Raw genomic sequence first — 12338 nt, forward strand, 5'->3', positions numbered from 1 at the left:
GTCTCTTCCAAAGCTTCTGCTTGTTGGATACGTCCAAGCATTAAACGGCAAATTATAGGGAATGTATTTGTCCCTGGGCATGGTGTCAAACATGGCTGCCAAGCATGCATCCTGCTGCACACTCCATCATCAAGATTTGGTGAACTTTGAAAGCAGATGGCGTCTGATTGAACTTCAAGCCTAGTAGGTTGCAATCTATTGAATTGCGGTCTTTGAAAAGCTGGCCCGTAAGTTATATGTTTTTAAAACAAGGTTTTTCTTGCACAAGCCAAGCCGGCCGGAGAGGACAATTGGATTTGTGTTATATTCCTTCTAGCCAAGTCTGAGATGGAGAAATAATTAATGAACAGTAGAATGCATACAATTGGATGTTTATGGTCTTGGACAAGGACATGAAGAAAGAGGAACAAAAGATGACTTGAATATGTTGTTGAAGTTGATTTCAACATCATGATACATACTCTTGAGAACCCACCGTCAACTCAAGGCATCTATATACAAGTCTTAAGAAACTTCCAGTTATAAAACAAATGTAGCACACAACCGGAAGGCAATTTCCAAGGCATCCTTCACTTGAAAGAATAAAGGGAAAATTCAGAAACATCCAGACTTCATGACACAAGATGCTAGCTCATGCGCCCTTGTATTCTCTCCAAAGCATCATTATAAGCAAAAAGTCTTTTTCCAACTACTTGTGGTCAGTTTGTCAATCATCATTTGACAGGTTTTCATATAAAGAGTTTCGGCAGCCATGGTATTGTTTCTTCTTCAATCGAGGAGAACCTCAGAATGGTTCAACCTAAAGGAATGCTGTTAACAATGGAAGAATGGTCCTGCTTTCAGGAATTGTGATGTATTCCAGTGGTCCTTGTATCATTATATATCATTTGGTTTTACTTAGAGGACACATAAGATATATAAAGTTGTTAGCACCGATCCGGCTTTAAGAGATTTTAAATGCCATGCAATGTACAACAACAAATAAATATTGAAAAACAAGGCGAGTCTAAACCCGAAAAATGACAAGAAGATTCAGGTGCAAGGAACAATAACTCCCACCATCCTGCTTCTTCCTTCACCAGCCCAAAATTTTCTCCACCGCATTGGTGGATATCTGATGAGCCAAACCACTTTCATATAATGGCAGGAGTTTGCCGTATTGAAACTAGGGAGGGGTTATTCAGAGGCAGACTTTGGACCTAGGTGGTGCAATGTGAGAGGTGTACTGTTGGAGATGTCATAAAGGAGATAGTAGGGGAATACGAGGATTGTGAAAAGAACCTAAAATGTCCCCTTTGTGCTCCATCTCTTCCAAAGCTTGTGTCTGGGGAGTGGGCTTGTCACTTTGCTCGAGGTCTAACCTGGCTGCCCAAAGATTTTCCTCCATTCATCTGTTTATGGGTTTCTAAGCTAGTTGTTGATCTGGTATTGCAAACTCCATTATCCTGCTTTCTCCAACTTTAGAAGCGTATGGGATTTGGTCAAACTTGCTGGTTTGTTGCTTGCATTGGACCATAGTCTTGGAAACCAATTGATACAGAATTTGTATATTTGTTGCTTGCATGCTTTCTCCAACTTTAGAAGTGTATGGTATTTTACGCTCCTTTTGGTTAGATATAAAGGAAGAAGCAACAAATAAACACAGGGATCAATCTAGTTAACTACTAGTAAAGCACATGCGCCATACATGTCTGTGCTTCATGTTATATAATATCATCAATCATTCATCATCGATAAATGTATAGCTAAATGAATATTATAATATTGTATATATATAAGTAAAGGTAATTTACAATTCATGACTGAATGAAGGAATAAACAATTCACTAAAAAATACAGATTAAATTAACTTTCTTTCTTTTGATACAAGTTTAAGATAACTTTCTTTGATGGGGCATTTTTTATCCTGAAAAGGCAAATAAGATATTGCAACCATAGAAAAAAATCTACTTCTCCAGAAGAATCAAAGCTAAATAAGGCTCTGCAGACCCATACAGTCTTAAAGGTTCTCTTCTCTTGTCTCTTCCCCGAATTCCTCTACTCACCTTCTCTCTAAAGCCCAAGGAATTGTCCAGATCAAATGCTAAATTCCACTTCAGACAATCATAATAAGATCCTAAGAATTTGAGTAGCCACCAACATCCACCTTCCATTAAGATCCTTTGCTATCACAGGCCTCTTTGATAAAAATAAGAAGAAAGAAGCACTCAATCAATCTCACTATTTCAAAGTGGAGAAGAGAATTGATAGAGGATGAACAGGCACTCAAGAATATACAAGGATCAGCTGAAAAGCCTCTCTAAATTTAATGCAATTAAAACAAACAAAGTGGGTAACTAATGCCCACCTTCAGCCATAAAATAGAAGGGAGTGGGTGACCCTTTCTCTTCCATAAACTAATGATTAATAACACCCATTAGTTTTGAACGGATGCCAACAATAAATGACTAATAACACCCACTAACTTTCTACAGTTTTGAATTGAACGGATGCCAATTGAACGGATGCCAACAATTGCCCCCTCAAATCAAAACTGCTTCCAGCATGTCTCTTAGCTTCATGAAAATTTCACCTGATAGTGGCTTAGTAAATATATCTGCTACTTGTCCAGTAGTGTTGCAATGCTGGAGCTCTACAGTCTTCTGTTTCACATGATCTCGTAGAAAATGAAACTGAGTATCAATGTGTTTGCTCCTTCCATGATGGACTGGGTTCTTTGCAAGCTGGATAGCTGACTTGTTGTCCACATATATCACAGTTGGCTCCTCTTGTAGATGATCCAGCTCCTTCAAAATATTCTGTACCCATATTGCTTCATAAACAGTAGATGAAGCTGCTATATAATCTGCCTCACAAAAAGATAGAGCCACAATTTTTGTTTCTTGGAGGTCCAAGAAAATGCAGTTGTGCCAAGATAGAACACATAGCCAGTGGTGCTTTTTCTCTCATCTTGGTCCCCTCCCCAATCACTATATGAATATCCTACTAATTTTGCATTTTCACCATAAGTATAAAAGAGACCAAGATTAAGTGAGCCTTTGATATACCTTAGTATTCTCTTCGCAGCTAGCCAATGTGACTCCTTTGGTGTCTCCATGTAACGACTCATAAGTCCGACGCCATACATAATATCGGGCCTTGTAATTGTCAAGTACCTTAGGCTTCCAACCAGACTTTTGAAAAGAGTTGAGTCCACAAATCCTCCATTTCCTTCTCTTGATAGTTTCATACCTGTAGGTACTGGAGTGTTTACAGTGTTGCAATTACTCATCTTGAATTTCTCCAAAATTTCCTTCATGTACTTTGTTTGAGATATAAATATCCCATCTTGCTGTTGCTTTACTTCAATCCCAAGGAAATAGGTCATCAGTCCGTTGTCTATCATCTCAAACTCTTTGAACATTGATAGTTTGAATTCCATAAGCATTTCACTGCTAGTTCCTGTGTACAACAGGTCATCAATATATAGGCAAATAATCAAAAATTCACCTTGATGATTTTTCTTCATGTAGACTGCATGCTCATATGGACATTTGGTGAAGCCATTCAGATGAAGATAGCTATCAATACATGCATTCCAAGCTCTTGGCGCCTACTTTAAACCATATAATGCCTTTTTCAGGTGGTACACCTTGCTTTCTTCTCCTTCAATTATAAAGCCTTCTGGCTGGTGAACATACACTTCTTCTTCAAGAATGCCATATAGAAAAGCTGATTTGACATCAAGCTGATATATTTTCAAATTATGATGAGCGGCAAGTGCAATCAATAATCTCACCGTGTCAAGTCTTGCAACTGGTGCAAAAACCTCTTCGTAGTCGATGTCGTACTTCTGCTTGTAGCCTTTAGCAACTAGTCTCGCCTTGTAACGAGAAACTTCTCCCTCAGCAGTACGTTTGATCTTAACACCAATAGCTTTTTGATTTATTGGAAGTGTTGTCAACTCCCAAGTGTCATTCTTCTGAATAGCATGAATCTCCTCCTCCATTGCTGATTGCCAACATTCTTCTTCTACAGCTTCTTGAAAAGTGAGAGGTTTATGATCAGTATATAAACAGAAGAGGTTGGTCTCTTCGTCTTCTTCTCTTTGATTATAAATCTCCACGAGACTTCTCATTTTGATGGGACTCTGGTGTATGGAAGATCTGTTGCTACTGCTTTCTGTTGAAGATGGTGAGTTTCTTCTAGGAGAAGGTGTGTCATGTTGAGGAGATGGTGGTATACTTGGTGGAACTTGTGTTGGAGGTTCTTCAAGTTCTTCAAACACTTGCTGCTCTTTGGCTTTCTCATCATCATTCCAGCTCCATGCTTTATCTTCATCAAAGATAACATCTCTACTAACCACTAATTTCTTTGTTAGTGGATTATAGAGCTTGTATGCTTTCGATTCTTCACTATAGCCAAGAAAGATGCATTTCTCACCACGATTATCCAGCTTTTTTCTGTTGGGCTTGGGAACTTGAGAATATGCAATACACCCAAAAATTCTTAGGTGTGCAATAGTTGGTTTGTAGCCGCTCCACGCCTTTTGAGGTGTCATGTGCTTCACACTTTTGGTAGGACATCGGTTCAGCACATATGTTGAGCACGCCACAGCTTCCGCCCAGAATTGCTGTGGCAATTCTTTCTCCTTGAGCATAGTTCTTGTCATATTAAGAATCGTGTGATTCTTTCTTTCAGCGATCCCATTTTGCTGTGGGGTGTATGCCACTGTATATTGATGTTTTATGCCTTCTTTCTTGCAATACTCATTAAATACTTTTGAGGTGTATTCTCCACCTCGATCAGAATGGAGAGTTACAATTTTGTGACCACTTTCTTTTTCTACATGGGCTTTATAGTTTTTGAATACAACAAAAGCAGCTGACTTTTCTTTAAGAAAATAAACCCATAATTTTCTGCTGAAGTCGTCAATGAAAGTAATAAAGTATCTATTACCTCCTAGAGACTCAGGTTCAATAGGTCCACATATGTCAGTGTGGATCAATTGAAGTGGTGCCATTGCTCTCCATGATTTGCCGCTGGAAAAAGGAAGCCGTGCTTGTTTGCCAAGTATACATACATCACAAGTGTTACTTGGCAGCTTGATCATTGGTAACCCATGCACCATGCTTGATGAAGATAGCAGTTTTAGACCGCTAAAGTGAAGATGCCCAAGACGATGATGCCACTTCCATGACTCACTTTCTTTGAGTCCATAGAAGCATTTCTCTGACTTTGTGTTGAGATGAAGTGGGAACATACGATTTTGGGTCATCGGAATATATGCGATGATTCTTCCACTTGTATCTTTCAAAATGAGAGAGTTGTCTCTCATTTGTATGTTATGTCCCTTTTCTACAAGCTGTCCAATGTTAAGAATATTGCTTTTCATATTAGGTACATAATACACATCAGAGATATACCCATTCTTACCATCCTTCTGATAGATTTTTATTTTTTCTTTGCCTTCAACTGATAGTTTGGAGGAATCTCCCAAGTTCACCTTTCCGTGGACTTCTTTCATGAGTTTTACAAACAATTCTTTCTTGCCACACATATGATTACTTGCCCCAGAATCAAGATACCAATTTTCATATGAAGTATGTGAATCATCATGTGCAAGAAGTAGGATAGATTCATTACCTACATCATGTGATGCCTCTGCAACATTGGCTTGTTCATCAATTTTGGACCGACAATCGGAGGCGTAGTGTCCAAAATTATTGCAATTATAACATTGGACATTCCTATTGGCTCCATGTCCATAGGATCTTCCTCTACCATGGTTACGGCCTCGTCCTCGTCCTCGACCTCTAAAGCTTTGATTCCCCTGCTAACTTTGGCTTGATTGTTGAGGAGTACCACGCCCTTGGCCTCTGCCTCGACCACGGTTGGAGGTAGATTTTCTTTGATCATTTAGAGTCAGTTTTGACTCTAATGCTTGTTCCAATATAGCTGGATTGGATTTCTTCTACATCCTTTGCTCATGTACTTGTAGTGAACCCAATAATTCTTTAATTGTAACTATCTCTAAGTCCTTAGACTCTTCGATAGCTACAACTACATGCTCAAAGTTAGAGGAAAGGGATTGAAGTACCTTCTCGACGACACGAATGTCATCTAGCTTCTCACCATTTCTCTTCAAGCCATTCACAATTATTAGCAACTGTGAAAAATAATCGGACACTGATTCGCCATCCTTCATGTGGAGAGCTTCAAACTCGCCTTGCAATGCTTGGAGGCGAATCCGCTTCACTCGATCATCTCCTTTGAAGATGGAAACTAGAATCTCCCATGCTTCTTTGCTTGTTGTTGCTTCAGCAACCTTTTCGAAGGTAGCTTCGTCCAACCCTTGATAGAGTATAAACAAAGCTTTTTTATCCTTCTTCCTCTGCTCCCTAATAGCCTTCTTCTCATCTGCTGTATATGCAGCCTCTTGCTCGTCAGTGGATTCCACAAAACCATTAACTCCCAAAGATCTTGAGATCCAAACAAGGCTTTCATTTGGATACACCATGAACCATAGTTATCCTTTGATAACTTAGGAACTTGTTGCTGGAAGGAATTCATCCCACTCTGATACCTGATAAAAATAAGAAGAAAGAAGCACTCAATCAATCTCACTATTTCAAAGTGGAGAAGAGAATTGATAGATGATGAACAGGCACTCAAGAATATAAAGAGGAGGAAGAGAATGGGAATTCTACTAATTTTCTTTCTTCAAATTTTTCTTAATAAAATTCAAAGATACAAAGCACTCTTTTATAGGGTACAAGGACTAGCTGAAAAGCCTCTCTAAATTTAATGCAATTAAAACAAACAAAGTGGGTAACTAATGTCCACCTTCAGCCATAAAATAGAAGGAAGTGGATGACCCTTTCTCTTCTATATACTAATGACTAATATCACCCATTAGTTTTGAACGGATGCCAACAATAAATGACTAATAACACCCACTAACTTTTTACAGTTTTGAATTGAACGGATGCCAACACTCTTCTCATTCTTCAGCTAAAGCCATGACATTCTTTTTTGACCTTGCCTACATTCCACTTACTCCTTCAAAAGTGCAGGAGGTCCACCTACATAGCTTGTAAAAGCAAAAGAAATAAATGAAATGGGGTTCCTATGAAATAATAAAAATGGAAAGAAAGAGGAGCTACCTTTTATAAGGAACTATAAAGATTGGAAATGTAAAATAGTGTCTCCTTTTTCTTATTGTTTTAAAATCTCAATCTTTTACATACGGATGATACGGCTCTAAGAGACAATTCCTTAATGTTGCCTTCCCTTTTTCTCAACTTTATAACTTGACTGATTGATGGCTCCTTTAGTGTTTGATAAGGAGATTAATCCAATGGAAATCCATTTTTCTAGACTTTTGTACCAACAACTCTGATGAGAGTTTATAAGATACCCTCTGCTCTAGTAGAGTTCTTATGGGACTTATGATGGAATTCAAGGTGAGATTTCCTAGAAGCTCAGCTTGACTCCAATATCTGACCAACCTTGACTCCAATATCCGACCACCAAGGTTGGCAAAGAGGTGTGCAAGGATATGAGATGTGTAAAAAGACAACTAGTTTGTCATTATCTCTATCTTTTTCTTGTCATAACTTCATTATGTGATAATATATTGTAACACCCAGTCCTATTAGAGAGCGGAGCCTGATCCACTTGACCAGTCCAGTAAACATTAACGCCCCCCCCCCAAAAAAAAGAGAGGCGCATGTGTTTGGCATGTACGAAGAGGGAGAGGACTCTCGGTAGGAGTCTTCTTCCTCTCAAGTTCGTTGGACGGAATCTGACCTTGGAGCGGATTCCTGCCTTGTCTGAGCTCTATTTAATGCCCACCCAACCTCTCTTCCAACCCACCAGTGACCTCAGTGCTGATCGGACTTCTCACCGTTGGATGTTCTTGGTTTTCTTCCCCAATTGTCGGCCATTACCAGCCGTGTCCATGGCTAATCGCCATTAGAAGTTAGGTAAGAACTCGACATCCCTTAGTTGATCCTCCTCTCCTTCTTTTGTTTTCCTTAGAGCCTTAATTCCAGTTGTGATCACCAAATTTTGGCTAAGAAGGGCGATGCCTTATTTCCCCTATTTTGGTAAATCAGCTCTTTTTCTTCTTGTTCTAGTTGTTTTTACCATCGGCACTCGTCGTCCGGATCTTTCTTCGATTTCCTACAACAGCTTGAATCCATGGCCGAAGTTCCAGTCACCTAGATACCATGGATTTCGTGATTTAAGGGATCAAGCCCCTATTTTCGTATTCAGCCTCATTATTTAAGTTCGAAAATTCAAACCATAAAGCATACTCTATGATCATCCATCCGGGCTGGTGAGTATGAGTCCAGCCCCACTGCCCCCTGGCTTGATGACCCATCCATGTGCCGGATCTGAGATGCCATTGTATGGCTCTACTTTGGGCATCTTGAATTGAAGTGGGGCTCTCTGAGAAGAAGTTGAGGTCATTGATCGCCCTCAGAGTCTGTCCTTTGGAGCCTGAATCTGTCGGCCCATCTCCTCGATTCTCCTATCGAGGTAGGCGTCCCACTAGGGTGAAGCCTCCACATGGCGAGGAGGTGAGAGGCTCAAAGTAGAGTTTTTGCCGGAATGGAGGCTTAGAGTCGTTGTTTCCCATCCCGACCAGGGCTGCTCTTCTAAGTGTGTCGACTCTAGCGAGACCACTTTGAGTCTTGGCCTCAAGGGTGGTGGCTGACCAGACGCATGCAGTGCACCGACGACAGAGAGTTGTGGCTGGGCTGAATGAATTTTGGCTGGACTGGCTCCGGTAGTGCCACTACTTGCTGCAGGTCCTAGACCGCTGTGGTCAGCTCCTGCACCTATTGAATGAGTAGTTGAACTGCTCATTGCCCATAGGCACGGTGGGTTCATCTAGCGGAGCAGGTTCCGTGCTCTACAACGACCCTCGGGAGGTTGGAGCATGGCATTGCAAAACATGAGACACACCGTGTGCTCCTCGTGACCACATGCTGGCTTTCTCTTCCTTTGATTGATGTTGATGTAGCTGGGGGATCTCCTTCTAGAGCCAATCTGTTGTCACTGAATTCTAGATCAAGGTCGGAGCGCTGCTTGGCTGGCTTGAGGTTGGCAAGAACCAAGCAAATGAAGTGGCCGAGGAGTGGTCGAGCTGGCTTTCTCCGGAGGGTGTCCTGTAAGAAGTTCGCTTGCCGGCGAGTTTCTGACGGGAGACTCTCCGATGCCTAAGTCAGAATAGAGAGACAATTGTATGGAAGAGAGAAATTTCACCAGAGGGTGGTTCTTTATGAATGATATTGTATTATGCATGCCATATCTGAGGTCCCCCAAACTTTTTTTTTACATAGGGGAGTCGGTTTGGTCGTTATCTAGGTCGGCGTAAACCAGTGGTCAGGTAGCAGTCAGTAGTATGATCTCGGTATAGCGATGTACAGTACTGACCGTGCGCCAGATGCAGAGCTGTCGTAATAGCCAGTCGCTGTCACGACAACCGATTGCCAAGACTGTCAATCCCTATTGGTACGTGTCGATAGGCTCCTTGGTCGAAGGCAAAGTTATTCACCTCGATCTATTGGCTCCTTGGCTGGAGCCGAAGTTGCCTACCTTGTTTGTACCAAGGTTGCCGAGGTCTATCTGTCCGAGGTCAAGGTATCAAATGTTTCCCCCATCAATGGGTATTTTATGTCTAATCCCCATCCCTGCTGTTTACAGCACTCCGTCTCAACAATCCAGCGGGCAGTCAAGATCAAGTGCCACATGGATCAAGTGTGATGAAATCAGAACATGTGAGAATCATGTGACCCTTGCCAAACCACGGAGAGTTCAACTATGATAAATTTCATCAAGTATAGAGGCATAGACCAATGAAGAAGAATTTAGTCAAATGCAGGCCAAAAGCCTAGACTTGACCGTGATCAACTGCATATGCAGAAATAGACTAAGATGACTGAAGCAGTCTTAGGGATAGTCCAAATACAAAACTACAGGTTAGGCAAAAACGACATGATGATCAATTTGACAATCGTAAAGAAACCATGCTAACGAACATGCATGGTAGGGGATAATTGATGTCGGTTACTGCAACTACCAAGAGTAGAGGCTAGATGGGAGAACAACCATCAGAGCGTACAGTTATTGTCGGTTAGTATGAATAAGTAAAACTTATAATTTGTAAAGAGACCCTTCAACAATCAATCAATCTAATGCCTCAAATTTATAATTAGAGGATTTTCCTCTGCACTAATTCTCTTTCTTTGGAGGTAGATGAATGTATAAACTTCTCCGAACCTTATGTGGTAAGGGAGTTTGACAGCATACGAAACAAGGGTCTAAAACCTGGGTGTTATAACTTGTAATGCTTATGATCAACAGGTGTGAGGCCAGAGGCCTATTTTTTCTTTATTCAAGTTTGTAGTTTCTGTTATTTCGTAAAAATAAATAATCTGATGCTGGTGGTATTTTACTATAAGAAAATATCAAGTACTTTCTAATATATGTGAAAGATAAACTAGTGTCAAGTATTTCAAAGGAGTTAATTGGTATTTGTAATTTTGTCTTCTCAAAATTTGAGTTGCAACATAAGAAGGTGAGAGAGTGATCGGATCCAAGATTGTGGGATAAGATTTGCCCCTTAAGTTGCAAAAATAATTGTTATAATCTTTCACTTCAATCCCCTATGCAACTACCAAGGTCTTTTTTGCAAATTGAATTGCAAGTTGCAAATGACTTGCAAGCAAATGAATAGTTGCAAAGATTTTTCTTTTCCTTTTTTTTTTTTTGCTTTGACGGGTTTTTCATACAATGCGCGTACGAATACACCCAAGAAAATCAAAAAACACAAGCTTGCGGAGTGTCAGTGGCAGCTCCCCCTCTCCTGACCACAGGGTGTGTCCTGAGTGGTGGGCTGCATAGGCAGCCACCCAGTCAGCCGTCCTGTTAGCCTGTCTGAATACATGCTTGGCCTCGAAGGCCATCCCATCCCTCATCATCATCCTTATGTCCCGGATCAGGGGATGGTCCGTGCTCTCACCATTCGGCCCCCTCCGAATCCACCCAATGACCGTGGCCGAGTCGCCTTCAGGATGATCGAACCGGCCTGCAGCACCTGCTGCGCATGGCGAAGACCTGCCCAGGCAACTCGCAACTCCGCCCCCAGAACTGATGTGTCAAATAACTATCAGTCACCCGCTGCCACTATCCTGGAGTGTAAAGATTTTTCTTTTTTGGTAAAATTTGCAAAGATTCTTCACAACGTCCATGGCTAAGCAAAATTGTATTTGAGATTACTTTTGCAGTCTTGCTAAGTAACTTCACTACAAAATAGGAAGAAAACCAACTTCAAAATTGAAAATTCTATCAAGTGTTCTCATGCTTAATTAGGATCATATATGAAATATTAAAAGGCTAATTAATTTCCATTTAATGGATTAAGATATTGGAGATCTTATATTGTCGTTGCAAGGTTTTAGTTTGGTGACTGAGGGAAGTTTTGTATGATTCTATAACCAGAAGTTAGTTGGATAATTTTGATGATATTTTTAAGATATTTTAGTTTTTTAATTAATTGATACTTTAACAGGAAAGCCTTAGAGTGAGATGCTTCTTATCATGTACATCATGGTACTTCTAATTATTTATAAAATGATATCAAACCTGTATAGTGTGAGCAATAATTAGAACTAAAGTAATTCTAAAAATAAAAAAAAAGGTGAAACCCTTTTAATTAATCAAGCATAGTAAAATATTGTTTTGAAAAAAATCAAGTATATTTGGAAAAGGAACTGAATTTGTATGAATAATTATTTGTAATAATTATTTGCTTATAAAGAGGGATTATAGATATTACAATTCTTTACAGAAGACAACATATTTCAATGATTAATGATGTCAAATATAACAAAGATTAAGTGGATGCCCTTGACATGCCCTTGTTACCATGATAACATTTTCATCAACTTGTCATTAATTTGAAAACAATGTCAATTTCCAATTCATGTATAGTGCTAACTACTATGAACCGGAATGCAAACATATGGACCAACATCGGCTGATATGAATTGGCATGAAGTGATAGACACTGGTATGAAAGTATGAAACCCATTTTTCTTCAACTACCATTGATATGTGTATAAATTGTTACTTAGATTCAGGTACAAATCAGGTAGCCCTTCTCCCCTCTCGACCGATCTACCAACCATTTTGGTTTAGGCATCTAGCATGATTGAATTCAACATCTGGTTATTAGATCGCTAATAGGCACCAAGTAATTGTATTTCCATCTTGAATGTGGTTCATATGTGACACAAAGTTTTTCGTCTTTAATCCTAAATTTTCTATTATTGATATAATTGTCA

The 12338-nt window shown here is 40.0% G+C and overlaps 1 protein-coding gene across 1 annotated transcript in view; it reads left to right on the top strand.

Annotated features, from left to right (window-relative positions):
- The window catches only part of LOC103720352 (thylakoid lumen 15.0 kDa protein), a 56334-nt gene that overhangs the window by 33978 nt on the left and 10018 nt on the right, over nucleotides 1-12338 (top strand). The window lies entirely within an intron of this gene.

The sequence above is a fragment of the Phoenix dactylifera genome, chromosome 17 (genome assembly GCF_051530095.1).
Source record: "Phoenix dactylifera cultivar Ajwa chromosome 17, Ajwa_hap1_PhDact_Kaust_v1.1, whole genome shotgun sequence".
NCBI lineage: Eukaryota > Viridiplantae > Streptophyta > Magnoliopsida > Arecales > Arecaceae > Phoenix > Phoenix dactylifera.